We start from the raw sequence: 12,108 nt of genomic DNA on the forward strand, positions 1-12,108 counted from the left end.
TTGAGACGGACGAACTACCAATCGTTACCAAAGAATATTTATCATCCATATAGGCTTGCACAAACTCTAGGACAACGAATGGTTCATTTGCTACAAAGTAGCGAATGATCATTCGCCATACATTCCTTAGAATCTAATGAATGTGTCCTCATTCTCTATAGAGATAAGAGTATGTAGCGGAAGCAAATGAAGAAACCAACAAATGAAGCTAATTCATTAACAATATTATAGCGATCGAAAAACAACAATATCGAATGAATGAAAATTACCATTTACGCCCTTGTAAAAACCATAATTTACCCATCAAAACCATATTTTAATAAAAATTTTATAAATATTAACTTAATTATGTGGGTAACACTTTGAATCAAGATGGAAAAATCCAAAATTTTAATAATTTTAAATTCGCATAGCTCGTTAATCGAAAATAAAGCAGAAAAAAATCTTTTGGATTTTAAAAACGTAAGCTAAAACACACCTAAAATATTTTTGACTTTTAAATGTTTATATCAAAACACACCGAGAATATTTTTGTAATTTTTCAAATATTTAAATATATATATATAAAATGAAATCAAAATACAATAAGCAGTACATATTTTTGTAAGAAAGATCGTAACACGGGAACATATTGACTAGTAAAGTCCTAAACTACACTTCAATTTTGGCATTTTTATGCATATAATTTAACGATGATTGCAGATATAATTGTCCTATATTAACTTTACACAAATCCTTCACTAGCTTTATGATACGTTAAAAATTCAATTAAGGGCATGTTTGGGATTTCTTTTTTAAAATTCTTATTGCTTTTTGGAGAGGAAAAATGTTCAAAATGCCCCTCCAAAAGCACCTAAAAGCACCAAGCAAGTGATCAAGTCCGACAGTACTACGCTTCTGCTTCGAACCGGAGTACCCTGTGAACAGACCGCGAATCTGTTTAAGGGAATTGTGTCAAACACAAACCCGGTTCACCGTTTCTTGATTATTTCTTTTCTTATTTTCGGATTCTATTATACAAGATTGGCAAGCATTTAGGTTTATATCTTATCAGCACTTCATATATTAAATAACAATAACTTTGTTTTCCAGTAGGATCAAGCTTGTTGTCCGCTTATCCACCTCTCTATTGTAATTGGATCATTTTATTTATTATATAAAGAATATTTGTGAAAAAAAAAAATTAAAAGTCTTTGTTCGAAAAAAAAATAAATAACAATCTTATACAAACGTAATTAGAAATAGTAAGAGCGAGAGGAATCATTGACATGAAGAAACCGTAAATCAAACAAAAATGAATTTTCTCTCAGAAGAAAATTGAAGAGAAATCAGAACATAAAAACGAGCATGAAGACAAGCCAAACAATCGATAAAAAAAATTAGTTATCTGTTAGTAAACCAAGCAGATATTTTAACTGTTTGGCCTTTTCATTAAATAACATTTAATGGAATAAAACAACTCCTTAAAGAAAAGGAAGACAGGCCAAATAATCGATAAACTGAATGTCACAACTTTTTTGCATATGATATGTATATGGGCGCCTTATGTGGTTGCTAAAAGTGACACGTGGTAATTAATAAAGATAAGTAGTTCAAGCAATAGATAATTAAGAAAAAACTAATAACGGTATTCAATCAATTATTTTGTTATTATTGTTGTTGTATCTTTTAAACGACATACACACTAGTAAAACTACAACACTAGCTTTTATAATTAGACTTGTCAAGGTCATTTTTTTAGCACTATGATTCCTTCTTGCTTCTTTTTTTTTAACATCCTTATGATTCCAACTGTTTTGTCATTATGTTAACATTTTTTTTAAACGGTCAACAAATATAGAATGTCTAGTACCATGTACGAGGTGATTCAGTGGCAAAAGACCATCGTTAACTGGCCCAACCTAGCTGTACGGAGTCCTTAAGCGCCTCCAAGTTATCTTCAATTCTGGGGAAAACCCACCCGCCCGAAGGCCCACCGGTGGCAAAAACCCGGACGCCCTCGATCAGGATCGAACTGCAGATCACAAAGATCCAAGTCTTCATTGAGTCACCCATGTCCCTTACAAAATATTGTAAGTGAGAATTGAACTTGGTCTACGTTGAAAAATTCAAATTTCCTATCACTCCATCACATTGGAAAGGACTATCATTATGTTAACTATTAATATGTATCTGCTTTCAAATCTTTTTTTTTTTTCTTAATTTTCATTTATGGGTCTCAGACATGTTGATCGAGCTTTCCCTAACAACAGAATTATTCATTCTTACACTTACTATATTTTTGCACACTTTTTTAGCTCCAGAACAGAATGGGATCCGAAACCATAAATATAATTCACATAAATTTAATTCCATTGAATCTAATAGAGGTCATTTATCCTTAGCCATGATCGATTATCGATCTATATAAATGGTGTACGTGTTTCTTCCTATTTACACATCATATCACGTAACTCATGATCTCATCCTCAAAACTAATCAGTATTCGATAAATATCTGAATATGGTCAGATTCATCCCATCTTAGCTGTTCCCGAACTAGACGTAATACGTGTTAGCGTCGGCACTAATGGGTATGCTTCCTTGTCAAAAAGAGGAGGTTAAGGTAGTTCTTGGAGTGTGGATAGTGTTGGTCTGGTCAGGGACTTGTTTGCCCGAAACTATTTCTGCGAGTTTTGTTTTCGGAGACTCATTGTACGACGAAGGCAAACTATCCCCCAAACGGGATCGACTTCGGGATGCCTACTGGACGATTTACAAATGGAAGAACAGTACCAGACATTCTAGGCTAGTGCTCAGTTTATTATCCCAATGTTATATCCAATGAAAATTAATCAGTTTCTGGACCAGGTCTGAGATTGGGTTTGGAGGGTTATACACCGCCATACCTGGCTCCAACCACTGTTGGCCCGATGATCCTTAAAGGTGTCAATTATGCTTCTGGTGGTGCAGGAATTCTAAATGAAACGGGAAAGATATTTGTAAGTAGTGACGGATTTATGTTTTTTTCCACCGTGTTTATATTTAAGGTGCTCAGATGTCTCATATCAACGTCTGAATTTCTTGTTCTAGTCGGGCAGGATCACGCTCGTGAAAAATACAGTATGAAACAACCATTTATAAAGGATAACATAAATAAGTAAACGAATTTGTTACTAATTTTTTTTTCACTTAATTTGTTTTTTAAATGCAATATTTGTAGACTGATCTTTTCTCGTTAAGTATAAAAAGAACGGGCTGGCACTCAAAATCTTGGGTCCGGTAAAGAGCCGTAATAAACATAAAAGGCCGAGGGTGTTGGTAAATCAAGAACAACCATACACACAATATATGACGAACAAGAGATGAAGAACAAAGATGAATTGAACTTTCTTGATATTTGAATCAATGGTTTTTTACAAGTGTTGATGGGTTTATATACCCAACCACCAGACACAACGCTTCATTGAAACGTCATGACTCTAACTCTAATAACGGTAAAATTGCTACTAACGTTCAAATTTACATACAAGACCCTTCTACTTTAACAAATACATAAAAACATTCTAAACATACTTTATACTAATGTCGACACTAGGACCCCTATATTTAGTTTAACTTTCAATACTCACCCTTATACTAAATATAGTTTATGAAGGTCTTTAAATTTCCTTGACTTTCTTTCCTATTAGCAATGGTTCATCTTCATAGGTGAGATGAGCGTCTTCTTCAATGTCTCTCTCCTTATCGTTTAATGTAGAGCAATCTCTTTCAAAATGTTCGTATTCACCACAATTGAAACATCTAAACTTGCTTTTGTCTCTGCCTAATTGATTTGTACTTCTCCCACACCCTCCTCCTCCTCTTAATGATCATCTGCCTCTTCCATGGTTTTGATCACCACGTTCTCTTCCATAATGTGACTTTCAGAATTACTTGCACTTGCTATCATCAACATTCCTTGATCATTGTACACCATTTCTTCTAAAAATTTAAGGCGTTCTTCAAAAGATGTTATTTTTCACACTGCTTCTTCAAATGGCATCTTATCAATTTCGGGTACTGCTCAATAGGGGTGAGCAAATTAACCGTCATAACCGCAAACCGAACAATAACCGACATAACCGAACCGATTTTAACCAAAAACCGAGATAACCGATGGGTCGGTTTAATGAATTTTTGAAAACCACCAAATGTGGGTCAGTTTTGGTTAATGTTAGTTCAAAACCCGCCATAACCGAACCGCCCCATTTATGTATCTGTTAATCAAAATATAAGGGTTTGGAAATTAGAATTAATGCATGAGCAGAATATTTTTACACTTTTACGCTTATTGCCGTTACAGAAAAAAGTTATCCGGACCTACTAGGATTTAGGCCTATAATAATAATATTGGTGATATTGGTTACCCTATTCATTCTAATGTTACATAATTGTCATTCTAAATTTCCGTCCAAATTGTCATTTCAATTATTTAATATGTCAATTAGATATGTATATTTCATAAATTGCAGTAAAAAAAAAAGAAAATATATTTGAATTCTTTAATACAATTAGCGACTAATCAGTGTTCACAATCATACGGAGGGATTGTTTATTTTAATCACGGTTAACCGACCCATAACCGAATCGTTATAACGTTAAAACCGATTAACCGAAACCGCCATGACAGATCGGTTATGGTAATGGTTATCTATTAACCGCTATATCGGTTATGGTTATGGGTTTGGCCAAAAACCTCCCCAAACCGACCCATGCACACCTCTACTGGTCAATATTTGCTACTTCCGGTAGATACTTCTTTAATACCGAGATAAGAAACTTCCTTACAAATTTTTTGTCTTTAAGAGTTGCACAATGACTTTTAAACTTGGTCGTATACTTCCCAACTTGCTTGATCACGGTTTCATTCTCATTCATCTAAAGAATTTTAGTTCTCTCCTCAAAGTCTGTAGACGCTCTGTGTACCATATTCGCACCAAGGAATCGAATTTTATTGCATCCCATACTTCCTTTGCACTTTCAAATTGCATCATTTGCATTAGAAAATCTACTAGTAATGTTTGAAAGATCATTGCTTTTATTGTATTGATGTGCTAAAAACAGTCAATTAAAAATTAACTAAATTAAACAAGTAATAAAAACTAGATCTAAGACTCAACTACACAAAACACCGGAATGTGAACCGATCAATTGTACTAAAGCTAAGTAAGTCCGGAATATCGAACCCACAGGACTCTATAAATTACGTAAATTAACTAATTAGACTCGACTTACGACACAACTATTTATTATTAATGTTTCAAGGGGGTTTTTAAATTAATATTAAACTAGGAAATTAAATAAACAAGTAAACTAGAAACAAGCAATAAATCATAAAATCGAAACCAATAAGAGAAGGAATCTACCTAGGTAAGAATTCCATGCATCAACAATCATCAAGCAATGGACAACTAATATGATATGGAAACTTATTTCTAAACATATTCATCTAACAAACCCTAAAGCTTGACCGAAGCAAACGAAATCTCAAAGAATAATTATTAAATTATTAAGCAATCAATTGGATTGATTTCCACAAAGTCATCAATTAGGGTTAACTAATAGTATCATAGGCAAGCAATCTCACGAAACACTAAACCCTAGATAACTTGATAAGTAAAACACAACATCATGAACAAGGATCAACACAATAACCAAGCAAGAATACTGTCACTAATCTAACAAAGAATGCGATTGACCAAGACACATGAACGACTCCTCACCTCACATCTATTGGAATTTAGCAGAACATTTAAAATCCTAATCAATGATCAACAAGTTTCTATGATCTAATAGGCCTATTCAATCAAAATAATTAAAATACCAAGTAATTGATTAAACATGAACCTTAAATCTAAAGAACAAAATCAAGAGATAAAAGATCTATGTGAAGCAATAGTTAATAATCAACCAAAATAATAAACACTCATATCAAAATCAAGTCTTTACTATTAATATAACGAAACCATAATCAAAACAATCGTCCAAAGAAAGAATTAAATCAAAACATGTTCATCAAACCTAGGTAGACATGAAGTCTAGCCTAGAATCATTCTTAAAAATAATCCCAAACAAGTATTAAAAACAAAGAAGAAACACATGATAGAAACAATGAAAAAGGAATGAAAGTTAGAGCGATAAAACCCTTGGTAATTGATCCTTGAACATCTCCTTGAAAGAAATCTTGATCCTCTTTGATTTCTAGCCTCAAAACACCTTCAAACTCTTGGTTTTTACTCTCAAAATCGGCTGCAACAACTTCCTTCTCGTCTAGGTTTATAACACATGTTTATATAGTGCATAACTGGTTTGGATTCCAAAAAAATGCTGAACAAAGGCTCTAGGCGCCGCGCGACCGGGCTTGGCCTCTCTGGTCGCGCGGTGCGGCGTGTACCAGGAGGGCAACGTTTTTTTTCTTTTTTATTTCAAGCTAGATCTTGTTAAATCTTGTGTAATTCATTTCTTGAACTTTAAGCAACGATTAGGAACTTCTAGAACTTGTTTCCCTTGACTCACAAGCCACCATCTATATGAAAACACAACAAAACATTAGTGATCTAAACCATATAATCATTGACGAGCAAACACGAACTTAAACTTCACATGAAATTATAGAAAGAATTAGAGTTTAACATGCATAACACCAAAAGATTTAAAACACGATAAACATCAAATAAACTTGACTCAAAACCAAAATTAATAAAACATCAACAAAAAACGAACTAAACCAAACTCAAAACATTAAATATATATAACTTTACAAGGGATTTGAGATGTATATCAAATTTCCCCACAGTTAATCTTTTTTCGTCCCTGAAAAAGTCTGATGCGGTTGGATCAGAATCAGAAAATTACAGTCTTACAAACATATATGTTAATTTTAAAGCTCAGATAAACGCAAAAACCGCGATCACCGATATTTTTGTCCACTTAAACCCATGCCTAAATCTTTACCGGGACAAATAAGATCCGACAATAATATTACTAAGTGGTTTACACAATTAAGACCCACTTATTTTCAGCTTTTACCGGACCAGACCACCCCAACTTGACATAAACCTCAAAATTAGCAGATTTAAAACTTTTGTTGCTCTATTTTTTATGAATAGTTAAGACGATCAAGGGTATTGTTTATTCACCTAAGCTTAAGCATCAAAGTCTACCAAGCAGCCATAAGATACGATTAAGGTACAATTAATTAATAACTAGTGTTCCCCACAACATGACATACCCCCGTTATCAAGCAATACACCGAACCATTACCATAGGTGAGTATGCAAAATTTCATCTGTAGGGCTTACATGTAGCGTGTCCCTTGTGGTCCGTTTCTTAATGGTAATGAGACGTGAGCAAGGGGACCCCACATGGCTAACAGCGTGGATGATCAAGTCTGTAATGTATTTGTACTTTTGTACTTTTTGTGATCATGTTTAAAGACTTATGTGACAGAAATCTGCGGGTTTGCTCTTTTTAGCTTTATTTTAGATATTCACAACCCCATTTGGAATTGTGAATACCCAAATGAATAGATTGCATACAGACCCATAGTCTCCGGACCCGGTGCATCCCATCAATACAAGATTTAAGGTTATAGAACCATACGCCAATGATGTGTAAAACACTAAAACTAAGCAGTTTAAGATTTATATCACATGCTTCACGGCATACTCTAACGTTAAATCTACCCAAGCATCATATGATAACGTATTCAAAATTTTAAACTTTTCAAACTTTATAATATTTCCACTTTTCATACCAAGAATTGAGGCTTGAGTATGGCCAGACCTTTCATTACTTATCTTCCACGGACAAAACGCTTTACCCACTAGAGATTTCCGACCCATTTTATCAAATTGCCCTTTCATTTTCAAGGCTGAGCCTACCGACACATCCCAAGTTTAGTGCCTTTTCTTTTATTTATATTATATTATTAGTAGTTTGAAAAATAAATTTCCGATAAGAATCATCATCTCCCACTTTAACACAAAAAAACAAGATTCAAGGGACAATATTAAAACATTTTCCAATTTTTTTTTATTTTAATTTTTTTTTATTTTTTTTAAAGCAAAATTCAATTTAAACTACGACTCAAATATCCTATCCCCACACTTAAATTTTGCATTGTCCTCAATACAAGGATAAGGACGACTTAAAATATAAATAAAATTAAATAAAGTCGGAGTACAAAAACTATAAAAACCTAAACATTAAAAACAAAAACAAAATAAAAAGTTGATAAGCTAGATAATGGAAAAGACTTAGCTGGTAATGTGCGAATGAAATATGATGCCAAAATCTTATTCCATGAATGCCCTCCAACTACGAACGTGTTCAGCAAAACAGTAATTCCTTCTCTCACACACGAACGTAAGCAACAAAACAAAACAAACATATCTAAAATATATCTTATCATAAAGATAGATATTATGCAATTAAAGTGATTCACCAATAAATATATAAAATATAATAATCAGGAGCAAATAAATAAACATGAAGTATACGGCTCCAATGCTACTCCATCCCCACACTTGTCTTTTTCATTAGATTCTTCCTTGGGGATCTTCTCTCTAGCTCACTCAATCTTCAAACTAGCAATACTTGAAAACGCAAAAACAAAGTCGAACTACAAAAACTACGTTAGCGACTCGATAAATTATACAAGACCCGGACAACTAGACCTTAAAACATGACTCAAAATACCAAACTAAATACAAGGAATCACACCTAAATAAAAGCATAAAGAATAACAAGAAATAATAAAAAAAATCTGGTCTGTGCAGTCCATGGCCGCGCTGCGCGGCCGGCTCTCTCTATGGCGTCGCGTAGCGCGACACCTCTCTGCTTTTGTCTATCTCCTCTCCGCGTTGCGCAGAGTGTAACACACACTCCCGTCGCGGGCGGCGCGACGTGGCTTTTTAACAGAAAGTTTCGAAATTTTATACCTCTTTTGCCTTAGAAAAATTTCCATGAAATTACCAAGTCTTTGTTATGCCCATTTTATGTCATTTTTTACGTGTAAAACCTAACTGGCACCTCTTAAATTCTCGTAAATTCCTCTCTCTATGATGGTGATGAATCCTTGAAACGACTCAATGACGCAAACAAAAACTACAAAAATTATTGTTAGTGACTCAAAGAAAAGAAAAATGAAATTAAAGAAAATATACAAACTCTACACTTGAGTTTTCACTCAAGGACCCATGCTATGCTAATCACGTGGCGGACCGAGTGGAGCTTCGTCCACCTCGGTAGAACTCCAATGCCCTTAAAGATATCGAATCACGATCCGACTATTCATCAATCTTGGTCTTCTTCTTTCCAACTCCACGGACCTTCTCAGACTTTCGCTTACCACTACCTCTTTCTCCGACACACTTCACTATTTCTCGAGAACTCAAAACCTTTCGTTCCTTTCTCACACTAATACTCACCGAACTGGAATCGTCAAGACTAGGGTCCATGCCCGAGATAAATGATTCTATCGAGTAAACTAGGTGACATATTGGATCAATGAGACCGTCTTGACCACTCGGATGTCTCATGGACTTCGCCAAATAAGTGGCACTTTCATCACCGGCTCTAAGAGTTATCTTACCTTCAAACACATCAATGATTGACCTAGCAGTACGTAAAAACGGATGACCCAAAATGATAGGAACTCTCTCGTTGGCCTACATATCCAAAACAACAAAATCTGCGGGGAAAACCAAATTATCAACCTTAACGAGAAAATTCTCCACGACACCCCTTGAATACTTAACGGAACGATCAGCTAAAGACAACGTCATACGAGTAGGGGTGAGCTCTCCTAGACCCAACTTTTCATACAAAGAATAGGGCATGAGGTTTATGCTCGCTCCAAGATCGGCCAATGCTTGACACGTCGTGCCACTTTCGAAAAGGCATGGAATGGTAAAAACACCGGGTTCGGGTAATTTTTCTAGTACTTTATTAAGAACTACCGCAGAACACTCTTCATTTAGTGGAACAGTCGGAAGCTCCTCCAACTTATCCTTTCTTTTAAGAAGGTCTTTCAAAAATTTGGCATAATTAGGCATATGCTGGAGGACTTCGACGAACGGGAGGTTGATATTCAATTGGCTAAATATATTGAGAAAATGCCCGTAATCTTCCGTATATGTTTGATGATTTAGCCGGGCGGGATACGGGACATAGGAAAGGTCAATTATGTGTGGTGGTGGCCGGACTTCAACCGACTTCTTCTCAACTTGTGGCTCAATAATTGGTGTTGTACCTTGTGACTTACCCGGAGCCTCTACCTCTTTGTCCTCATCCACCAACTCATCTTCCCCATCTTTCTTAAATTATCTACTAACTCTCTCCGGACCAAAAACCCTACCACTACGAGTGGAGATGGCTTTCAATTGAGCAACCAGATTAGTTTGAGAAATACCCGAAAGCTGACCTAGAGGTCTCTCTTCTAAACGACGAGCAATATCACCAACAGTCCTTTGAATATCAAGAATAGCAGATTGTTGGTTCTTAGGAGGTCATGCTCGACGAACTTTTTCTGTTTCGCTTGATCCTCTCTAGGATTTGCTTCATCATATCTTCCAATCGACCTATTCCACAACTCGAATCCTGCACATTATTTTGAATATTAGTACCATTGGCATTATTATCATTAAAATACTGACCTTGTCCTGGAGTAAAAGAATTTTGGAAGCCGGGTGGTGTGCCTGACGGACGCCAATTATAATATTCTTATTCGGGTTCTTGTAGGTGTTCCTACTCAGACTGTTGTTGTTGAAATTGTTGGGAAACCTATTCTGACCAGCAACAAAATCGACCTATTGATTCATCACCGGGCACTCCAATGTAACATGCCCACCTCTACAAAACTCTCATATGTCCACCTTGGCCTTCAGATCCTTAACCTCTCGGGTTAATGATTCCAAAGCAGCAGCCACACCAGTATCTAGATTAAACTGGTGTACACCTCAAGCAGATGAAGATGTACTACTAACGAGAGTGGAATTCCCACGTTGTGGCCTTTTGGCGAGGTCCGATTGAGCGAAGCTTTCAAACATCTCGTTACATTCGGTAACATTCTTCCTTTCCATTAAATTATCTCAAGCAGCGGTGTCAAATCGAACTTGGGTTTCATATGTCAGCCCGTTGTAAAATATTTCCACTAGAGCCCATGGTGTAAGACCATTCTGTGAACAACGGGCAAGCAAATTCTGAAAACGCTCCCAAGCATGGAAATATTGTTCATCTGGCTCCATGTTAAACAAGTGAATCTGATCACGAAGAATAGTCACTTTAGCTAGTGAGAAGTATCTCCTGATAAATGCAGAACGTAGTGCTTCCCAAGTGGTGAACGTGCCAGGTGGCTGAGTGTCGAGGTAGAGTCGGTTAATGTGTGCGGGTGTAAAATAAAAGTTTTCAAAACGCGGTAGCGCCGGTTACTGTGTGCGGGTGCATCTTGGTCGTCACGCCCATGAAACTGATTAGTTTGAACGATATTGTTCATGACGTATGACGGAATCTCCCACGAGTTGGGGTTGTCTATCTGGGGAACGACGATGCATGACTGGTTTCCGGTTAAGCCGTCGAAGGCTTGAGCAGCAACTGTTATATCGTCGGCCATTTGAACTTCTGGTTGGCTTTTCGGGATTTCTGGTGGTGAATGGTGCGGAGATGATTTTGGTGACGAACTAGCCTCGGACTTCAACGGAGAAAATTCAAGATCAGCCAGTGATGGTCCTTGCGAACGAAGATGTGGCATTAACCTGAACAACGAAACAGACCAAGTGAGTAGACTCGAATACTTAAAAATAAAGAAAATTAAACCAAAATAAAATTTATCACACAATTAAATATTAACTAAATTAAACAAGTAATAAAAACTAGACCTAAGACTCAACTACACAAAACACTGGCAAGTGAACCGATCAATTGTACTAAAGCTAAGTAAGTCCGGAATATCGAACCCACAAGACTCTATAAATTATTTAAATTAACTAATTAGACTCGACTTACAACACGACTATTTATTATTAATATTTTAAGGGGGTTTTAAACTAATATTAAACTAGGAAATTAAATAAACAAGTAAGCTAGA

The 12,108-nt window shown here is 35.8% G+C and overlaps 1 pseudogene; it reads left to right on the plus strand.

The window, feature by feature from the left end:
- Nucleotides 1-2,574: 2,574 nt before the first annotated feature.
- LOC143602389 (GDSL esterase/lipase At4g16230-like) overlaps nt 2,575-12,108 on the plus strand; it is a 49,074-nt pseudogene continuing 39,540 nt past the window's right edge.

The sequence above is a fragment of the Bidens hawaiensis genome, unplaced genomic scaffold (genome assembly GCF_021521415.1).
Source record: "Bidens hawaiensis isolate Kalapana, Puna unplaced genomic scaffold, B.hawaiensis_p1.1 tig00058837_1, whole genome shotgun sequence".
Classification (NCBI taxonomy): Eukaryota; Viridiplantae; Streptophyta; class Magnoliopsida; order Asterales; family Asteraceae; genus Bidens; species Bidens hawaiensis.